The following is a 23,094-nucleotide window of genomic DNA, read 5'->3' on the forward strand; positions in this document are numbered from 1 at the left end:
GCAATGAATATTCGTTTTTCTTAACAGCCGGCACACTGTAGCCGCAGCACTGCTCCTGCTGCCGCTCTGCGGTCTGTGTGCCGGCTATTAAAGCTCATGAATATTCGCTACAACCCACTCCCATGGGTTGTAGTGAATATCCATGGTCTTTAATAGCAGGCACACTTACCACAGAGTGGCAGCAGGAGCCGCGCTGCGGTACAGTGTGCCGGCTATTGTACACACTGAATGGTCACTGCTCCCCACGTACAGAGTCCCGGCATGAGGATCAGTGACTATTCCAGGACAGGGTCTCACACTGTGTGAGTACGCATGGGAGGAATGCCATGCGCGGCTCACAGTGAGAGTGTCGGCAGCAGAGCGGGACAGCGCTGCAGGAGAGAGGTGGTGAGTATGATTCTTTATTTTTTTTGTAGGCAGCGTGATGGGGCTCAGAGGGTGCCATGCATACCAAGATGTGGGCTCAAGGGGTGCCATGCATACCAGGATGGGGGCCAAGAGGGTGCCATGCATACCAGGATGGGGGCTCAGAGGGTGCCATGCATACCAGGATGGGGGCTAAAGGGGTGCCATGCATACCAGGATGGGGGCTCAGAGGGTGCCATGCATACCAGGATGGGGTCTAAGAGGGTGCCATGCATACCAGGATGGGGTCTAAGAGGGTGCCATGCATACCAGGATGGGGGCTCAGAGGGTGCCATGCATACCAGGATGGGGTCTAAGAGGGTGCCATGCATACCAGGATGGGGGCTCAGAGGGTGCCATGCATACCAGGATGGGGGCTAAAGGGGTGCCATGCATACCAGGATGGGGGCTCAGAGGGTGCCATGCATACCAGGATGGGGTCTAAGAGGGTGCCATGCATACCAGGATGGGGTCTAAGAGGGTGCCATGCATACCAGGATGGGGGCTCAGAGGGTGCCATGCATACCAGGATGGGGTCTAAGAGGGTGCCATGCATACCAGGATGGGGTCTAAGAGGGTGCCATGCATACCAGGATGGGGGCTCAAAGGGTGCCATGTATATCAGGATGGGGACTCAGGGGGTGCCATTCATACCAGGATGAGGGCTCAGATAAGCCATGTATACCAGGATGGGGGCTCAAGGGGTGCCATGTATATCAGGATGGGGAATAAAGGGGTGTCATGCATACCAGGATGGGGGATCAAGGGGTACCATGCATGCCAGGATGGGGATGAGGGCCAGGTATACCAGGATGGGATGGGGGCCACTTATACCAGGATGGAGGATATTAACAGAATTGGGGGTCAATACCCCAATACGAGTATCGGCAGCAGACCCCCTCCCCCATAACAGGTCATCAGGACCACATTTTTTGCTTAAATTTTTTTTCCTATTTTCCTCCTTTAAAACCTAGGTGCGTCTTAAGCTAAAGTGCGTCTTATAGTTTGAAAAATACGGTTTACTGTTTTATTTAAATTGTGTTATATTTTTAATACAAAACTTTCAAAGGCCTCTTTATATGAAAAATGTATCTATTTGATTTCGATCATACGAAAATAATTGTTTATAAAGTTCTTTGAGTCTGTTTCTTTCAGCTAAACAAACTCAGGGACAAAATTCTACCTTAGGCAATTTGATCCCAGCAGAAATGGGGGAGTGCGCTTCACAGGTGTAGGAGATTACTTATGTTTTTAAACACTGACTACATGTATGCACCTCATCGTTGTCATCCATGATGTACCTTTCTTTCCTAAGGTGATAGCACAGAATGGATCAACTGCTTTACTACCAATTGACCCACTACACAAGAAAGGTTCTTGCTCCTGTACAGCTGAATAGCTCCGGCACCCCTCTGACGATCAGCTGATGCCAGAACTAAGGATTTCTTTAATTCTTTGCTTTAGCAGCCTCTGGTCATCTACTGGTATGGAAATTAACCATGTGAACATAGGTCATGTGATCATCTGATGGACTAACCATGTGCTTTGGATATGCCCATAGTGGAAATAACTTTGTTCAGAGCACATCTTACTCCAAGCAGATATTCTGTGTTTGTGCCTGTGAGGCGGTGTGAAACTTGTGGAAGACATAAACTTATGTCGGTCTGTCTATCTATCTTTCTAAAAAACGAGAAGCAGCACCAACATGTAGTGTCTGGGTGTCCCGCCTCCCAGGTACAAAACAAACCTTCAATATAATTCAAAATATTGTAGGCAGCACAACATTCAAAGTGAAAAAAAATGCTATTTAATGGCCCATCATGGCAACGATTTGGTTCTGAAATAAGAACCTTTCTCAAGTCTCAAGCACTATTTTGTTCACTTTTAATAGTGTGCTGTCTCAATTTTTTATGATAGATATATGTATATTTACACAAACTGCACATCTTACCTAAATTTGTTGCTTGTCAACACCCTTCTGTTTTTAAAGGTGAAATGATATGAAGACCACAATTACATTTTTAAACATTAATTTTACAGTAATAAAACAAACAATATTTTAGAGAAACATTAAATAAATATTATCCTTGGACAGTCCTGTCCTGAACCATTATCCATCATGTGCTTCATGTCTTCTCTCAGGGGATGTTTGCTGTACAGGATGCGCACCACCAACACAGGAGTATTGCCAGGGCACGGCCCCTTCAGAACTCATGAAATAATCAGCAAAGGTTTTTCTCAAACACACACACCTGTAATGTTGGGACGTCCAGGACCTCAGTTGATTGCTGAATCAAAAGCTGAGTACATTGTCTCCACATCTACTTCAGGCCTGTAGTCCCTAACATTATTGTGAAGAGCACAGCAAGCTTTGACATCAGAATCAACTGTCACAATATCCATCTAGATGGCCATGTTCAAGATCCTCCACTGACTGATGAGTCCAAAGTTGCTCTCCACAACTCCACAAAAGTTAAAAATCCTCTTCTTGGCATTCAGTTCCCTTCATGGGTATGGGTGCAGCAGGTTTGTCATCAGGGGGAAAGCAGCCTTTCCTCAGCAGATATCGCCTCCCTCATGATGGTATCTTTAAAGGTCAAATGTGGCCAAAGGATTTCCTACCAAATTGTCAAATGCATTGATGGGAAGCCGGCAAAATTATAAGGATATCTGCAAAAGAAAAATTGATTAAAATGAAAAAAGTCACATTGTGTTCAAAGAAAGGTAAAAAAAACAAACCTACGCAAGTCAGGGTACAGATTACTAGAGTGTCCCTTTTCTATATGCTCCTCAAGTAAGGGGTGAGCCCAGAAGCGACAACTGCAAGGCGCTTGTATATGGTTAAAAATATAATATTTGATGTTCAAACTAATAGATTTAAAAAATTATATATTTACTTACTTTTTACAGCATAAAAATTCTTAGAATGAGAATTAGCAAGCGGAGTAGAATGCTCTTTGGTCGTATTTCCAGTATCCTGGGAGCCATTTCAGCAAGATGTCTGCCAATAGGAAATTATTATTATTTTTTATTCCTTTCCAGAAACCAACTTTTACCTGGCTTAATTTAAATTGAACATACAAGAATCGAATGCATAAAAAAAAAACTCCTTTAAAAACAATTGTGGAAAAAACACATCAAAAACCCAAGGAAAAACGCAGGTGACCTGACAGTGACCTCAGGTGCAGATTTCACCTGCGTGAAAGCCTGAGCAAACACGGAGATAATCCTGGTCGTGTGCACAGACCCTTAGTAATTATACAAAAAATGGATTTTTAAAAGAGAAACTTATAATTATTTTCTGCCACATTAGAGTAACGTCACTTCTGTCTCAATCTTATATTACAGTATATATACCGCATTTTCTATCATCACAAAAATTTGTTCCCAATAACTCCGGACCCGCGGACAGCTCCACAGCACGTGTGTGTTGTCGGCCTCTTTCTCACCACACGTAAAACAAGTTTTAATCTAAATAAGTTGTCCCGTATGTGGGGTAAGAAATGTAAATGATGTGCAACCCCAATTCCAAAACAGTTGGGACGATGTGTAACAAGAATGCGATGATTTGGAAATCTCAGACATCTTTTGTTCACAAAATTATGAAACAAAAAATCTGACAATAGAGTAAGGGTCTGACGCGCCCCCTGGGCCATGGGGTACTCGGCAGCCGGGCCTCTGGTTGCTGGGGGATATCACGATGGCTGGCCCGGTCCGTGACTCAGGGCGGTCAGTAAAAGGGGGGATAGATATGGGGAATTTGGACAGCTCGTGACGCCACCTGTGGATTTGGCTAGAGGGTGCCGCCGCTGCGGAGCAGTCCTCTGGAGCTGTTGTTATGGCAGCAGGGATGGTGTGGCTCTCCACAGGTAGAGCTTGCTCCAGGGCAGCGTGGGGGGTGTAATGGATGGTGGTGCAGGGGAGAGACGACAGGACAGTCCCGTAGGAAAGACAGACACTCACATGGGGGTAAGATTCAGTACCTTTACTGGTGATACTGCAGGCACGGTCCAGGGTACTCCAGGTGAAGGGCGCACTTTTGGACTCTCCCCAGTGAGCGGGTATAAGGTCTCCTGATCCGTTGCTTTGTTCTCTAAGCTTCTGAACTTCCTGCAGCTAGGCCTAGCTTGGTTACTCTCTCTCGTTGCACCTGCTGACCTGGTGATAGGTCCTTCTCTTTGGAGATCACTCTTCCTGGATGCTGGGACCTCCGTGACTCCTAGCCCTGGAACTGTAGTCTGCGTTTTGGGTGAACCTGGGACCTGTAGTCCTCCAGGGGTTCCAGTGGTTCCTACTGAGTATAAAGGGTCTCTGTAGGCGCGGACCCGCTGAACGGTATATATATATCGGGGTGAGCCGCTCCTCTGCCCCCTCACTACTTCTTCCTTCTCCTCTCGCCTTTGGCCCACTCAAGGCCCTCACTAGGCTTTCACAAGTGCTGTAGGCCTTGGCTCGCCTAAGCACAGCAGCCAGCTCGCTGCATCTTCACTGCTCTCTGAGCGTCAGCACGCTCTCTGCTTAACTCTGAGCTGTGTTCCTCTCTCTCTCTGAACACTGATCTCTAGACTGAACTGCCTGGCTCCATCCTCCCTATATATATATATCCCTAACGGGCTCCCTCTGCTGGTCTGAGGTGGTAGGTTGGAGGTGTGTGAATGTGTGAGGGCCTCTTGTGGAGAAGTCCATCCAAGCACCCTTCTGGGTTCTGTGGCATCAATGTGTAGCAGGGCACCACAGGTCTGCTGGCTCAGGGATCAATGATGGGATAGCATGATTGACCAAAACTTCATGATGAGCGATAGGTTCCTGGACCCAGAAGTCTTCATCATACATCTTAGAGGAAACAATATTGGGAAAATGGGGAACATTAGATTTGCCATTCTTGATGAAGAGAAGTTTGCTGGATGTCAGGAGGTTGATTCCTCAGTGTTAAAGTAGTTTTCTCTGAAAATTTTTTTACATCATTGTGGGTAAAATCACAATTTAAGCTCCGCAGATAAGATCAAGCAGTGTTTAAAGTATTTGCAAATTTAATTAAGACCGTGGACAAACTCTTATCCACCGTCATCTTGTCGGTTGTATTTCAAATTTTGATTTCTTTAATTTCTGTAAGTAGTGAGTTATGTAATATCATAATGGAGAACTTACTGCTGAGATCTAAACAGATTGCAGCTGTGGTCAGATCACTGAAATAAATGGAAAACTAGTTAAATTGTAATTTAATTCTATTAATTTTTATTTACTAAAATTTAAAAAAAAACAAAAAACATTTAATGATATAAATGTACAGAATGAACACTTGGCTTCCAGGGAGAAGGAGACACCTGAGGCTATGGGAAACACATGATTGTACTAATGAGCTGCACAATAACCATTGATCACATAGGAGCGGCACTGAGGGGCTTATGTGATGCTAATGGCTACAAGTGAAGCCCCTCTGAGAACATCCACATGTAATTCTAGAAGCTGTAGATCTATGGTGGTCTCCACAGGTGATCTGTTCTGTGGGAAAGTCGCCTGGTACCGAGATCATTGATCAGAGACTGCTCCTAATTGTGAGCACATCTGTATTAGAGACAAGGCCAAATATGGGGAAGACCTCCATACACATTAGATAACGGTCAGCCCAACAATCTGAGATTGATACGAGAAATTAGATAGAGCCTCTTAGTTATTAATAAGGCAGTAACTCCTAATTTGTGACATCTCCATTTTTGATCTTTGTTGCAGATAAAAACTCGCTTACTTAAGATTAAGAGTCCTTAAAAAAAAAAAAACTAAAAAAAATGGATAGCACATGGACACCATACAAGCGCTGTCTAAGTGTTTTTCATTTTTACCATTTATTGGTGGAGAAGCTTGGAAGGTTTTTTTTGCAAAAGAAAAAAAAAATTGTAAAAATCAGATTGAGCGCTTCGGTGAAAAACATGAATTTTATTATTGAGATTAAAACCAGAATATACGAAATAGGATTTCCTGGAAATAGTTTGAGCTTGCACAGGTAATGTATTATTGTAGCAGACAAGGCGCTGACATTTTACAAATCTCACCCAGAAGCTCCCTAAATATTCAACGTGAAATCTGACATGGAGTTTGGATTTTTAGATAAATTCTCACAGATATTAATTTGTTTGAAAGAGGAAGAAATAACCTTCAATAAAATCTTAAAAAAATATTTTATTGAAAGTGAATTATTTCTTTGCTTCCTTCATAGCTAAACAATTCAGTGTAGATTTTATTTGATAACTTTACTGTAGATTTTTTCAAATTAGCAGCAAAAAATTCTTAAAAATCTGTCAATTACGAGGTACATGAGAACTTCAGTAACTCTGATACAGATATATCCAGAATGAAATGTTTAATCTCAACCATAATGAGCGACCGTTATCTGTGCAGCGGAAATGAGGAATGAACATTTATAATCCTCCAAAACACTGGTCCCGCACGTTTTCTCGGCAGATGATCAGATGAATGCTCGAAAAAAAAAATAGATTCTGTGATGTGTTTGGGGAAATTATCAGCCAATCACTGAACAATGGTTTGTTGCTACATTTTCATCTAATGTGTATGGGGCCTTTACCCTTAGTTGTATTAACAGCTTTACTATAGGACAAATAGACAATTCTGTTATTTCCATCTAATTATAATGTCAGTTGGGACAAGTCTATTCTACAAGTTATGTTAAGTCAGTTTCTGGCCATAAACACTGGATAAAAGAACCGTGCATGACAAATGTATATTTATATAAAAACATGGGTCCAGTTTCTTCTTTGGTGAAAGCAGCAGGACGTCTGGAAGGTGAGATGTGACCATAGGGGGTAGAATAAATTCAAAACTGAATACATTAGCAATTTACTACAAATACTAACAATACTAAGGTGGGGGCCTCCCGGAAACCATTGTGGCACCACCAGCTCCTTAAACAGTCTAATAATAAACAATTAGGTCTTCATGAATGTCCAACATCTACGAGTCAATTTAATCTGTAATTCAAAAGAGGTTTTTGTCATCGAATTGGCCAAAGAGAAGGTTGACCTCAACGTCAGGTAGTCTTGTTAAATTATTCCTGAGAACTTCTTTGTGAAGATAGGACCTCTCAGACTGAACCATAGGAAAGCGACTCAACATTTTTTGGAGCAGAACCCAGCTAATCATCAACATCAACAGAATCCCAACCCAGGTAAGACTACTCTTCAATAGTATAACCATGGGGGTTATTTATTATTTGTTTGGGTCTAATTGCCATATGACCATTAAACAATCATTACTCTTTCTAGTAACATTTCACCAGGCATAGAGCATAATTGTCATGTGTGTTTTAATGACAAAAAATATAAAAATAATCTCTAGATACAAACACTTCTGTATTATTATTGTAGAACCATTTAGAATTATCATAATTTTGTCTCTTTGATTACAATGTCTTCATGGAAAGGTTGATTACAACCAATATGCCCACCAACATACCTTTTACAAGGGTTGTCAGCCATCCTTTATCGGACTGGCACATCTTTGTTTATGATGGGTTTCTAAATTATGATTGAGCTTAATTATGATAAATGCCCACAGAACCCAAGAATATGATCACTACAAGATGTTTCATTAATCATATTCCTTATATTTTCTTCTAGTGTCATACACAGTTTGTTGTTTAGCCCAAGAATCAACAACTTCCAAGCAGCAATGGCCGCCTCCCAGATCTTTTGGATTCAGGAGATTTCTGAATGCTACAATGTAATCAAGAAACTGGGCCAAGGATCATATGGAAAAGTTCTACTGGCACAGAACAAATTGATAGGTATGTGAACAAGGCAAGAACAAAGATGGTCATTTACCTGAATTGATTAAAGAAAGGTGGTAAATTATGTAACAAAATGTGATAATGATTTTAACCGGCCATAGAGATGAGATATTTATCTGTAAGCCATTGGAAAATCCAGATTATTTTATTAACATCAGCTCATACACATAGGTGTAAAGGCATCCCTATTTGCCAAATTTGGTGGGTCTTGATCACTATCTTATGTGTATGAGGGGCGCCTAACTCTTTCCAGACATGTTGGGTTATCGAAGGATCATAAGAAAATGAAGGTCAGGAAAAAGAAGAGTTGTCCAAATTAAGCGTTGGATCAATAGCTGTTTATCTTGATTTGCACCTCATTCATCTGGATCTGCCAATGGGCTGCAGACAAATATCCATGTGTGTGGCCAACTTTACTCTGTTAGGTCATAAAAATGTCCATCTAAAAATATCTCTAAGCTGCACCATTGATAATCTGTCTGACAGAATATATCAGGAGACAAAAGAATGAAGCAGTTAAAGTTCAATCTCCCAATATCTTTTTTCGCTTTGGAGATAAATGGCCGCAAAGCATCTAACAATTTTACTATGGTAATATCAGTTAGTTAAATAAAGGAATAAATTTGGGATTAAACTGTTTTAAATCAAAGCTGCCCCCAATTTAGCAAAGTCAGACCTCCTCATAGATATGAGATTGAGCTTTAGGGATTGATGTCCACCAGCACATATCCCATGCCAGTGGTGATAATTACGTGTTTGAATATAAAGTTTCTATGTGAGATCTTGGAGGTCTTCTGAAAACCTTTCTGAAGGAGCTGTCTTTGTCAATCACTCTCTCTGACCACCCTCATATTATTACCACATATCCCATCTTTATTGGCACAATGGACCACTATGCACTTACTCAGGAGTTGGCAATGGCAGGCACCTTGCATCATATTATACAAAGTGAGGTAAGTAAGGCTGGCTCCATATGTTCTCCTAAAATGTACAAATATTTAATTTCTGAAACACCAGAGGAAAAGCTAGATACCCCTGTATATGGTAGCAAGTTAGCTAACTATTACATATGGGGATCTTTGGGAATACATCAAACATTTCCATAAGTGGAGACGGGTTCCATAACAATGCACTGTTTGAAGCCTCATGACCATCACAGCAGCAGTTTTATCCACTATACCATCCACTGTCCCAACAACAGCAACAGTTTCAATGTTTAGTACTTTTGCTTTGGATAAAGATCTACACCAATAAAACTAAATCTCATGAACCTGATCTGTTTTCTGCAGGTTGGAATTCCTGAGGATGCAGTGAAGAGGTGCGCCAAACAGATATCAGCTCTGGACTATATGCATGGTAGAGGGTTGGTTCACAGGGACCTGAAGCCGGACAACGTGTTGCTCATGGACTAAGACTGTTACCAAATCAAATTGAGTAATTTTGGTTTGACAAAACCTATGGGAAACTATGGGTCGTTCATGTCACATATCATTCCGTACATGTCTCCAGAGTTGTGTGACTTGAATGGAGGAGAATATTGGATCTTAAGCCCTACTATAGATACTTGGGCTTTTGGGGTTCTTCTCTTTGTTGTTTTGACTGGATACTTCCCCTGGATTGAAGTAACAGAATCTGACACCATGTATCAAGTCTACAACTACTGGAGACAAAGTGCAAACTTCACTTCTCCCCCTTTTTGTTGGCAGATGTTGTCGAGAGAAGCCATATACATGTTTGACAATCTCTTTGCTCAATGTCCCTTTTCTCATCAGTTAGTTCTCCCTATCTTCAATTACCTTAATTTTACCTGGAAAATAAAGGTCCTTGAGAATGTAACATACTTGGCAGGTGAGGAAGAGGTGGTCAGTTCAAGATATTTGGAAAAACCTCCCTGCAGAGTTCCTTCAAAAACTGTGTGCAAGTATTAGTACCTAGAAGAACTGATGAAGTCAAAGGGCGGTCAGCAAATATTGATGCAATTTATATTTGTTTTGTTCATTCAGTTTGTATTTTATTAATTGATAAAAAAACAAATGATTAACACTTCTGTTTTTGGAAACTTCTTACTTTGCGGCATTTTTTTCATACCTGCCTAAAACGTTTCCACAATACTGTATATCTAACCATTTAATATGCAATGGGCTACAAGCTGGGATTTTTTTTCCATATTACTTGCAATATGGCAAAAACCTTTAGTAACCTTTAACAGAGGCAAGTTGTGGCTGGGAAATATTGTTTAAAATATCTGGGGATCAATGTTTCACCCTGTGTTGAGATCATTATTAGGTTAAATGTATGGTCACTGGTAAAAAAATAATAAAAAAGAAAAAGGTAGAAGAAAAGTGTAAATGTGGAAAAAAATTAAACTTTCCATGTTGGGTAGAATTGTATCTATCACTATATACCTTTTCCCCTTATTCTATACACTATCTTTTATTCCCCAAAATGGTCCCTAGAAAATTATTCAATATCTTGCATTATTATTTATAGAGTTAGAATTTAATCTTCATTCTCTACTATCTTCCCTTCCATACATAAAGTGCCCAGTGGATTTGTGTGGGATGGTGGTACCGGATATGTTTGGTTACTTTGTAGTACCGCACCTGAAGCCCCCGGTACATTAAGATGAGCAATGTATCAGAGCCAGAATCGCCTAATTTACAAAATATTGGAGATTAGAACTTTTTTTTTGCAGTAAAGTGGAAAAAAGTTTGACTTGAATATGGATTGGATTTGGTATACGATATGACCAATTTTATCAATATGAAAGGAGTTTGAATTTTCTCCTACCTCATGCAATATCAATTTTAAAGACCTCAATAAACTTCAACATTCAACTTCAACAAAACTCTACATTTTGGGAAAATAACTTTTAAAATGACTTATAGTGAGGGGTCGGGTTGGTTAACATTTTTAAAGGCCAAAATATATAGTTATATTTTAATGTATATTGTTTTGTTTAAATTGTGTGTTATATTTTTAATACAAAACTATCAAAGGCCTCTTTATATGAAAAATGTATCTGTGATTCTGTTCATATTAAAATAATTGTTTATAAAGTTTTTTGAGCCTGTTTCTTTCAGCAAAACAAATTCAGGGACAAAATGCTACCTAAGGTGATTTGATCCCAGCAGAAATAGGGGAGTGTGCTCCGCAGGTGTAGGGGATTACTCATGTTTTTAACCCCTTAAGCCCCGCGGGTGGTTTGCACGTTAATGACCGGGCCAATTTTTACAATTCTGACCACTGTCACTTTATGAGGTAATTACTCTGGAACGCTTCAACGGATCCCCCTGATTCTGAGAATGTTTTTTCGGGACATATTGTAATTCATGATTGTGGAAAAATTTCTTCAATATCACTTGCATTTATTTGTGAAAAAAACGGAAATTTGGCGAAAATTTTGAAAATTTTGCAATTTTCAAAATTTGAATTTTTAAGCCCTGAAATCAGAGCGATATGTCACACAAAAGAGTTAATAAATAACATTTCCCACATGTCTACTTTACATCAGCACAATTTTGGAACCAAAATTTTTTTTTGTTAGGGAGCTATAAGGGTTAAAAGTTGACCAGCGATTTCTCATTTTTCCAACAAAATTTACAAAACCATTTTTTTTAGGGACCACATCATATTTGAAGTCACTTTGAGAGGTCTTTATGACAGAAAATACCCAAAAGTGACACCACTCTAAAAGCTGCACCCTCAAGGTGCTCAAAACCACATTCAAGAACTTTATTAACCCTTCAGGTGCTTCATAGGAATTTTTTAAATGTGGAAGAAAAAAATGAACATTTAACTTTTTTCACAAAAAATGTTACTTTAGACCCAATTTTTTTTATTTTCACAGGGGTAACAAGAAAAAATGGACCGCAAAATTTGTTGTGCAATTTCCCCTGGGCACGCAGATACCCAATATTTGGGGAAAAAACACTGTTTGGGCGCACTGTAGGGCTCGGAAGGGAAGGAGCGCCATTTGACTTTTTGATTGTAAAATTTGCTTGAATAATTAGCGGACACCATGTTGCGTTTAGAGAGCCCCTGTGTGCCCAAACATTGGAGCTCCCCCACAAGTGACCCCATTTTGGAAACTAGACCCCCCAAGGCACCTATCTAGATGCATAGTGAGCAGTTGCAACCCCCAGGTGCTTCACAAATTGATTCGTAAAAATGAAAAAGTGAAAAAAAAAAAACACTTTTTCATTGTTACGAATCAATTTGTGAAGCACCTGGGGGTTCCAACTGCTCACTATGCATCTAGGTAGGTGCCTTGGGGGGTCTAGTTTACAAAATGGGGTCACTTGTGGGGGAGCTCCAATGTTTGGGCACACAGGGACTCTCTAAATGCAACATGGTATCCGCTAACAAATTGAATGGAAAATCGGCTCAAATTGTTAGCGGACACCACATTGCGTTTGGAGAGCCCCTCTGTGCCCAAACTTTGGAGCTCCCCCACAAGTGACCCCATTTTGGAAACTAGACCCCCCAAGGCACCTTTCTAGATGCATAGTGAGCACTTGGAACCCCCAGGTGCTTCACAAATTGATTCGTAATAATGAAAAAGTGAAAAAAAAAAACTTTTTCATTTTTATGAATCAATTTGTGAAGCACCTGGGGTTCCAAGTGCTCACTATGCATCTAGATAGGTGCCTTGGGGGGTCTAGTTTCAAAAATGGGGTCACTTGTGGGGGAGCTCCAATGTTTGGGCACACAGGGACTCTCCAAATGCAACATGATATCCGCTAACAATTTGAGCCGATTTTCCATTCAATTTGTTAGCGGACACCATGTCGCGTTTGGAGAGGCCGTGATGTGCCTAAACAGTGGAGCTCCCCCACAAGTGTCCCCATTTTGGAAACTATACCCCTCAAGGATTTTATTAAGGTGTATAGTGAACATTTTGAACCCAGAGGTACGGCACAGAATTTGTTTACACTAGGTCATCATATTGAATACGTTGTCATTATTCTTGAGCGCAAGTGCTCGCTACTTGAGTTTGCATCGGGTACTCAGGTATGCACCATGTACAGCGTGTGCTCAAGTGACATGCTAGAGTCCCTGCTCCGCATGTTTCACGGTTATTAGACACCCAAAAAAAAACATGCGGGGATCGCTCGTGCATGGCAGGCAATCCCCGTAAAGTTTTTTGGCCGCGAAGCATATGGGGCAGAGACTCGAGCATGTCACTCAAATACCCACGATACTCAATGCATACCAGAGCACCCGATGCAAACTCAAGTAGCGAGCACTTGCTCTCAACACTAGTCGCCATATCGTCATCTTTTTTTCTTACTTTTGAAAAAAATCCCAACCCCAGCCCTAACCCCAGCACAACCCTAGCCCCAAACCCAGCCCTAACCCTAGCCCAATCCTAACCCAAGAGTTTATTTTTGACGCCGTTCCTTGTGCGGTATAAGTGATTAGACGACTTTATTCTTCGGGTCGGTGTGATTACAGCAATGCCAGAATCATATGGGTTTTTTATGACTGACAGCTGTCACACACTAAAAGACGCATTTTTTGTAAAATCTAGTTTTTGCATCGCCATATTTTGAGAGCTATAATTTTTCCAGATTTTGACAGACAGTCATGTGACTGCTCGTTTTTTGCGGGATGACTTGACGTTGTTATTGGTGCCATTTTCAGGCACGTGACATTTTTTGATCGCTTTCTATTCCGATTTTTGGGAGGCAGAATAAACAAAAACCAACAATTCAGGAATTTTTTTTTTTTTTTTTTTTTTTATTCTGTTCCGCGTGTGGTAAAATTGATGAGGTAGCTTTATTCTTCGGGTCAGTACGTTTACAGCGGTACCACATTTGTATCATTTTTCTATGTTTTGGCGCTTATACACAATAAAAGCTATTTTATAGAAAAAAATATTTTTTAGTATCGCTTTATTCTGAGAGCTATAACTTTATTTTTTGGCTGATGGAGCTGTATGGCAGCTTGTTTTTTGCAGGACGAGATGACGTTTTCAGCGGTATCATTTTTATTTATATGCGTCTTTTTGATCGCGTGTTATTCCACTTTTTGTTTGGCGGTATGGTAATAAAGCATTGTTTTTTGCTTTTTTTTTTTTTTTACCGTGTTCACTGAAGGGGTTAACTAGTGGGACAGTTTTATAGGTCAGGTTTTTCCGGACGCGGCGATACCAAATGTGTACTTTTATTGTTTTTTTTTTTTTTTTTTTATAATAATATTTATTGATGGGTACATTATATTTTTATTTTGGTGTATTATTTTTTTTATTTTTTTATAATATTTTTGCACTTTTTTTTTTTTTTTTTTTCCACTTTCACACAGTTTATACACTTTATTACTTTGTCCCACTCTGGGACTTTCCCTTTTTTTTTCTGATCGCCTGCATGGCACAGGAATGGAGCACCATCCCTATGCCATGAAGGCTGTCAGAAATGCACAGTGTGAAGATTGCTTGGAGATGCACTGCACATGTCCAAGCAATCTTCCTGCTCTCTGGTGACCCGGATGTTGTCATGACTACATCGGGTCGTCATGGCAACACCCGGGAAGCCTTTGCAGACTGCGCTGGAAGCCGGAAGAGGAGGTGAGTATCGCCGATCACCCCCTCCCCTTGCCCCCGCAATGCCGCGATCGACTTCGATCGCAGCATCGCGGGGGTTAATGTGCTGGGAGCGGTGCAGGACCGCTCCCTGCACATAGTACCGGGTGTCAGCTGTGACAATCAGCTGACACCCGGCGGCGATCGCGCCCGCACAGCCTGTGTGTGCGCGCGATCGCGATGACGTACTAATACGGGTCTGGCTCTTAAGTCCCAGGGCACAGACACGTATTAGTACGTCAGATGTTATTAAGGGGTTAAACACTGACTACATGTATGCACCTCATCCCTGTCATCCATGATGTACCTTTGTTTCCTAAAGTGATAGCAGAGAATAGATCAAGTGGTTTACACAACTGACCCATTACACAATAAAGGTTCTTGCTCCTGTACAGCTGAGTAGGTCCGGCACCCCTCTGACGATCAGCTGATGCTAGAACGAAGGATTTCTTCTCTTCTTTGCTTTAGCAGCCTCTGGTCATCTACTGGAATGGAAATTAACCATGTGAACAAATGTCATGTGATCATCTAAAGGACTAACCATGTGCTTTGGATATGCCCATAGTGGAAATAACTTTGTTCAGGGCACATCTCACCCAAAGCAGACATTCTGTGTTTGTGCCTGTTGGGCGATGTGAAACTTGTGGTAGACATAAACTTATATGCATCTATCTATCGATCCTTCTATCTATCTGTGACGCGAGTAACTACAGAAATAACAGTCTCAGAAGAGGAGAGAAGAGACTAATATTACTGAAAGAAATATTATATAAGTGCTACTTACTGGATAAATAGAGGGAGGTCAAACAATCCAAAGTCGAGTCCAGTAAGATGGTGCAGTACAAAGGGAGCAGACAAAAGAGTAGTCAGATAACAGGCAAATGGTCAAAATCCAGGTAAGGGAAAATAGTCAGTCTGGGTCAGGCACAGAGCACAGAGAGATCAGTCCTATACAAGCAATAGCAAGTGTACAATTGACACTGGGTGAAGGAGCTAGCATGCTTAAGTAGAAGACTAATCAAGGGAAGTGAACCCAGATGATTGCAGAAACAAACCAGCAAAACCAAAACAGACTGACAGCCTCCACATAATAGAGACAGAGCAGACAAGGAAAGTGTGGAGACCGTGACACTATCTATCTATCTATATATCTATCAAAACAGAAAAAGCAACAAATATTAGAGTTGGTAAATATGTTAAGTACTTGGTGTACAAAATGTATGAATATACACAGTAAAGAGATATATTTTTACTGTATATATTCATACATTTTGTACACCATTTTGTACACCAAGTACTTGCCATATTTGCCAACTCTAACCGTCACTTCTCTTTTAGACCCTAGTAACCTTCAGGGACAAAGACTTTGCTTGTTCATATCTCTATACTCTCATATGGTCTCAAAGGGTTGGGTATGTGCGCATATACATACACACAAGGTGTAAAAACAATATACTCCTTCCTGGTCTGGAGTCTGGTGCCGATGCATTTCAGGTAAAAACCCAGTTCACCACCAAGTCAGGCACTCCGGATCGTACATTTTCACGGTGCAACCTTTCTCTCCCTATTAGGTCTCAATTAGATACGGATCTTCATTCACTATTCTCTTCAACAAGGGAATATATACATCCAAAATCCTACCATCCAGGTAATTATAAACTGATCCTTATATTGAGACTAACTCTGCATCCCACTTTAATAACCATTTTTTCCCTAGTTCCTATGTCATCTGCATCAATATAAGCAAGTTTCCCTTTTCACGATTCAACTCTCCACCAGCCTCATAAAGATACTAATAACACTCCTTAACTCACACCCTTGTTCAGAATTATAATATAATAACTAACTTACCTCTACTCTCTCCTAGGGAACACCTGCTACCTTCTACCATACCCCTCCTGTTCACTCTACAATAGGACCATCACCCTAAACCCTGAAGATTTATGTTACTTTGTTTTTATCTATTTTTAGTACATCTATTAATTGCTTATTTTTATAAATTATTTATTAATAAAATCTATTTAATTCTATTTAATATCCTAATTCTCCAAGTCTACTTATCCAGCGCAAATATCTATATATATATTTATATATATTATTACTAGTTTAGTAAAAACCGAAGTCCTAGATATCGTTAGGACACCTAGCTAAAGGGGAAAAAAAAAAAAACTCTTTAAATCTTCTTCCTTAGTGAGTGTGAACGAGCTGAGTGTGACTGGAGCGTAAGTGCAAACAGAAGTAAGTGTGTGACTTGTTTTTCAGTGACTTGGACTTTTGGAAGGGAGGAATTTGGACTGAATTGCTGTCTGTATTTTTTTAATTCTTTACATTTCTTTTTACTTAACATTTCTGTCTAGTGAAATCACCATTAGGAAATAAGCTCCATTATTGACAATGCTATCCAGTATACATCTTGCCATATGTAAGCAATCCTTGAACATCCGGTCATGGGTGCATACTGCTGAGCAAGATGTGTGCACGTTGTGCGTTGTGCGTTTGGAAGCCCAGGTACTGGATCTAAATGAGCAACTGGCAACACTGAGATCCACTGACAATATGGAAAGGAGTCTGCTGCTCACTGAGCAGCTGCTCACTGGGTAGATGTGGGGGAGGGTGGTAGTAGGGAACTGCAGGGCAGTAAGGCAACTAGCTGGGTGACTGTTAGAAGGGGGTGGTAGAGGGAAGAGTGCCAGGGAGGCTAATCCTGATCTGGCACACTCCAATGAGTCTGAAAAGTTGGCAGATGAGGGGGTGTCGGTACAGGGGTAGCACTGCTGCAGCAAGGCATGTCCTCTGAATGCCGGAGGAGTGTCAGCTCCAGTAAGGGGGAAAATAGGAGAGCAGGGCAGGCCAGGCAGGTGCTGGTAGTGGGGGACTCAATAATTAGGCAAACAGATAGGGCAATCTGTCACAACGACAGGGATCGTCGAACAGTGTGTTGCCTACCTGGCACTCGAGTCTGGCACATCGCTGATCGGGTTGACAGATTACTGGGAGGGGCTGGTGAGGACCCAGCGGTCATGGTGCACATTGGCACAAATGACAAAGTTAGAGGTAGGTGGAAGGTCCTTAAAGATGATTTCAGGGAATTAGGCTGCAAGCTTAAAGCAAGGACCGCCAAGGTGGTATTCTCTGAACTACTGCCTGTACCACGCCAGAGAGGCAATGGGAGATTAGGGAGATAAATAAGTGGCTCAGGAATTGGTGTAGGAAGGAGGGGTTTAGGTTCCTGGAGAACTGGGCCGACTTCTCAGTTGGCTACAGGTTCTACGCTAGGGGCGGGCTGCACCTCAATGGGGATGGTGACGCTGTACAGAGGGAGAAAATGGCTAGAAGGTTGGAAGAGTGTTTAAACTAAGCATTGGGGGGGAGGGTATTCATTATATAGATGGGGAAGATGGTGCAGATTGTGACCTGGGCACAAATAAAGAAATTGGGGGTGGGGTTAGAACTAGAGATGAGCGGTGTTCGACTCGAACTGTTCGCCAATCTCAAATTCGAGCTGTTTTGGGCAGTGTTTGAGTCGTTCGACGAACTCGAACGATTTGCAAAAAATTCTGCAGTTCGATGTTATGTTCGATAACTGTTTGTGCACCAAAATCTTAACTGGATTTTTTCACAGTACTGTAATACTGTTAATCAATGTTAATAGACAGTTTCAGTGTAGAGTGGGTGGGGGGAGGGGGAGGGGATGGATCTCTGCAGAAATAATGCCGATCTTCGACCTTGCCCTATAAGACCCAGACATTTTCCCCGTCTCCGCCATTTTCTCACTGCTGTAGCTGAGTGTTAGACGGCACCAATGCTGCTGTGGGTGCTATACAGTAAAACTGTGTGAATTGCAAGCAAATTTCCAGTTACATAGAGAGATAGGTTTAGGGAGTAGGGACTAGTTCTAATTGCAGCCCTTTTGAGGGCTAGGTTACAGCAGTTCATAGCAATTTTTGCCAGGCAGGTCTGTGCCAGTGCTGTGCAAGTGTTTTTCACAGCATTTGGTGAAATGTAGCTCAGCCAATACTTTTGGGCCTGTAGCAGTATCTGTTAGTCATTGGAGTAGCCTATCTGTGTTGCAAGCTACACCACCTGTGTATCTAATACTAATTTTTTACTGCATCTAACCCAGGAAATCCCTTTGGGCCTAGTAGCCGTGCCTCGTAGTCAGCGGAGTAGCCCACCTGTGAGGGAAGCTACACCACCTGTGTATCTAATTCAAATTTTTTACTGCATCTAACCCAGGAAATCTTTTTGGGCCTAGTAGCAGTGTCTGGTTGTCAGTGGAGTAGCCCACCTGTGAAGTAAGCTACACCACCTGTGTATCTAATTCTAATTTTTTACTGCATCTAACCCAGGAAATCTTTTTGGGCCTAGTAGCAGTGTCTGGTAGTCAGCGGAGTAGCCCACCTGTCAAGGAAGCTACACCGATTGTGTATCTAATTCTAATTTTTTACTGCACCTAACCCAGGAAATCTTTTTGGGCCTAGTAGCAGTGTCTGGTTGTCAGCGGAGTAGCCCACCTGTGAAGGAAGCTACACCGCCTGTGTATCTAATTCTAATTTTTTACTGCATCTAACCCAGGAAATCCTTTTGGGCCTAGTAGCAGTGTCTGATAGTCAGTGGAGTAGCCCATCTGAAGCAAGCTACGCCACCAGTGTATCTAATAACAATTTTTTACTGCAACTAACCCAGGAAATCTTTTTGGACCTAGTAGCAGTGCCTCGTAGTCAGCGGAGTAGCCCACCTGTGAAGGAAGCTACACAACCTGTGTATCTAATTCTAATTTTTTATTGCATCTAACCCAGGAAATCTTTTTGGAGCTAGTAGCAGTGCCTCATAGTCAGCGGAGTAGCCCACCTGTGAGGGAAGCTACACCACCTGTGTATCTAATTCTAATTTTTTACTGCATCTAACCCAGGAAATCTTTTTGGGCCTAGTAGCAGTGTCTGGGAGTAAGTGGAGTAGCCCACCTGTGAAGGAAGCTACACTGCCTGTGTACCTAACTCAAATTTTTTACTGCATCTAACCCGGGAAATCTTTTTGGGCCTAGTAGCAGTGTCTCGTAGTCAGCAGAGTAGCCCATCTGTGAAGGAAGCTGTAGCGTCGGCGTCCCTGCCCCCTGCTAGGCAGGGACGCTGTTCCCCTCACCCCTCCGTTCCGAGCCCGGCGTCCTCCTCCCGCTCTGCTGGCAGCGTGCGCTCCTTCCCGGCCACGGTGCTTAGGGCGCGCGCGCGCTCCCCCCCTCTTAAAGGGGCCGCGCGCGCCGTCCTAAGGAGTCCCCGGCCAATGGCCGGAGGACTTCACCATATATAAGGCACCTCCTCCAAAATGGAGGTGCCCGAGCAATGTTGTTGCACTGTTCACTACTCTGCTTCAGCCCTCAGGTCCAGTTGCCTGTTTCCTGCCTGTTTCCTGCCTGTTTCCTGCCTGTTTCCTGCCAGTTTCCTGCCAGTTTCCTGCCAGTTTCCTGCCAGTTTCCTGCCAGTTTCCTGCCAGTTTCCTGCCAGTTGCCTGCCAGTTGCCTGCCAGTTGCCTGCCAGTTGCCTGCCAGTTGCCTGCCAGTTGCCTGCCAGTTGCCTGCCAGTTATCCGCTTTCCTGCTTGCTAGCCTGAGGTCTGACGGTCTGCCTTCCGACACCTGTCAGTCTGTCTATGGACCAGCTTGTCCGCTCACCTGGGAGCTCTCACCTGCTAACTGTCTGTTAGCCTACCTGGAGGCTCTGCCGTCATGTGCTGTGACATTCTGCCAGTTCAGAGACTCTTGCCTGCTCACCTGGGAGCGCTCATCTGCTACCTGCCAGTTAGCCTACCTGGAGGCTCCGCCGTCACAAGCTGTGATCACCTGCTTATCCAGAGACTCTCGCCTGCTCACCTGGGAGCACTCATCTGCATCCGCCTGTTAGCCTACCTGGAGGCTCCGCCGTCACAAGCTGTGATCACCTGCTTATCCAGAGACTCTCGCCTGCTCACCTGGGAGCACTCATCTGCATCCGCCTGTTAGCCTACCTGGAGGCTCCGCCGTCACATGCTGTGACCACCTGCTTATCCAGAGACTCTCGCCTGCTCACCTGGGAGCACACACCTGCCATCCGCCTGCTAGCCTACCTGGAGGCTCAACCATCACAGGTCGTACCAACTCTATACCCAGAGACTGTCCCGGTCACTTGCTGTGACCCCCTGCCCGTTCTCCCAGAGACTGTCCCGGTCACTTGCTGTGACCCCCTGCCCGTTCTCCCAGAGACTGCCCTGGTCACTTGCTGTGACCTCCTGCCCGTTTACCCAGAGACTGTCCCGGTCACTTGCCGTGACCTCCTGCCCGTTTACCCAGAGACTGTCCCGGTCACCTGCTGTGACTACCTGCCCGTCTTCCCTGGTCACCACCCGCTTCCTTACAAGGATCGCCCCCTTGTATAGTTGCTCAGAGGTTCCGCCTCCCAGACCCGTTACAGTTTGCTCGGGCCATGGAACCCAGTGGTACCCAAGCTCCCTTGCTCTCGGACCTATGTCATGAACTGTCCCGTCAGAGGTCCCAACAGGAGTCCATCCTGGGTCACCTGCGGAATGTCAACTCTCGCCTGGACACTCTGACTGCTCCACCAGCAACCACCGCTAGTGTCATGACTCGCAACCCGGCAGCGCCGCTGCCCACCAATACCATGGTATCCTGTCCTGGACCCCGGCTTTCCGCACCTCCTCGCTACGGAGGTGACTCCGCTTAAACTCGGGGCTTCATAAACCAGTGCACCCTGCACTTCGAACTCTTGTCCCACCAGTTTATCTCCGACCGGTCCAAACTGGCCTTTATCATGTCCCACCTCACGGGGGAGGCTCTGGCTTGGCTGAATCCTCTATGGGAGAGAGGAGACCCTCTGGTGTCCGACTTGTCAGCCTTTCTCACGGCTTTCCAGAAAGTCTTCGATGAACCCGGACGGAAGACCTCATCCGCATCGTCTCTGCTACGCCTCCGTCAGGGAGATCTCACCGTGGGCCAATATGCCATACGGTTCCGTACCCTTGCCTCGGAGCTGGCCTGGGATAACGACGCTCTGGTGTCTGTCTTCTGGGAGGGTCTGTCCGGCAGTATTAAAGATGAACTCGCCGGTCGGGACATTCCTACCACTCTCGACGACTTAATAACTCTTGCCACCCGGATTGACCTACGGTTCCAGGAGCGCGCCAAAGAGGTCTCTCGTGAGAGAAGGTTTCCACGTCTAGCTCCCAACTTCCAGAAACCCGTTATTCCCTCCGTTTCTCCCCAGGCACACTCTCCTGAGCCTATGCAGGTCGACCAGACCAAGATGGTCAAAACCCGTCAAGACTTACGCCGTGCCGAGGGGAGCTGCTTCTACTGTGGCAGTAAGGAGCACCGGATCCGTACCTGCCCGGAGAGGTCTGGAAACGCCTGTGTCTAGGATCGCTCAGAGAGGTCGTCCTAGACAAGAATAAATCCTCTCCATCTCTGCTGTTGTCAGTCTCAATCGTCTGCGGGGAGAACCGTTATTTCAAACTAGCCCAACTTGACTCTGGAGCAGCCGGGAATCTTATTTCACAGTCCCTGGTAGAGAAATACCACATCCCCACCAAACCTCTGGCTGTACCCTTATCTGTCGCTGCCGTGGATGGGGGCCTCTTACCACGTCCCATCCAACTCATCACCGAATCCATTACTCTGCAGGTGGGAATGCTGCATTCTGAGAGTATCTCCTTCATGTTCTGCCTGGACTCTCTCATGCCCTCTTGCTAGGCCTACCTTGGCTCCAGAAACATGCACCCGTGCTTGACTGGCAGACCGGAGAAGTCCTTCGCTGGGGACAGGACTGCCATAAGACTTGTTTGGTTCCCGTCCATCCCGTCCGTCCTTCTCCTACCCCAGCTAATCTACCTGGACTTCCGATTCCTTATTGGTCATATGCTGATGTCTTTAATAAAAAGGAGGCAGAGACACTACCCCCTCATAGACCGTACGACTGCCCTATCGACCTGTTACCCGGTACTACTCCTCCCCGTGGTCGTATTTACCCATTGTCCGCTGCTGAGACCCGGTCTATGTTCGAATATATTGAGGAGAACCTGGCCCGGGGATTTATCCAGAAATCTACCTCCCCGGCGGGAGCAGGCTTCTTCTTCGTTAAAAAGAAGGACGGCTCTCTCCGTCCCTGCATAGACTATAGAGGCCTAAACCAGATCACGGTGAAGAATAAGTACCCCCTTCCGCTCATTCCGGAATTAATTGATCGTCTGAGGGGGGCTAGAATCTTCACCAAACTGGACCTTCGTGGGGCATACAACCTGGTCCGTATCCGTCAGGGGGA

The 23,094-nt window shown here is 43.7% G+C and overlaps 1 pseudogene; it reads left to right on the forward strand.

Annotated features, from left to right (window-relative positions):
* The first annotated feature begins 7,356 nt into the window (after positions 1-7,356).
* Positions 7,357-11,321, forward strand: LOC141258455 (serine/threonine-protein kinase SBK1-like; annotated as a pseudogene).
* Positions 11,322-23,094: the final 11,773 nt, after the last annotated feature.

Source organism: Phyllobates terribilis, unplaced genomic scaffold (genome assembly GCF_046119375.1).
Source record: "Phyllobates terribilis strain yellow unplaced genomic scaffold, ASM4611937v1 Scaffold_3__8_contigs__length_932513732, whole genome shotgun sequence".
Lineage (NCBI taxonomy): Eukaryota > Metazoa > Chordata > Amphibia > Anura > Dendrobatidae > Phyllobates > Phyllobates terribilis.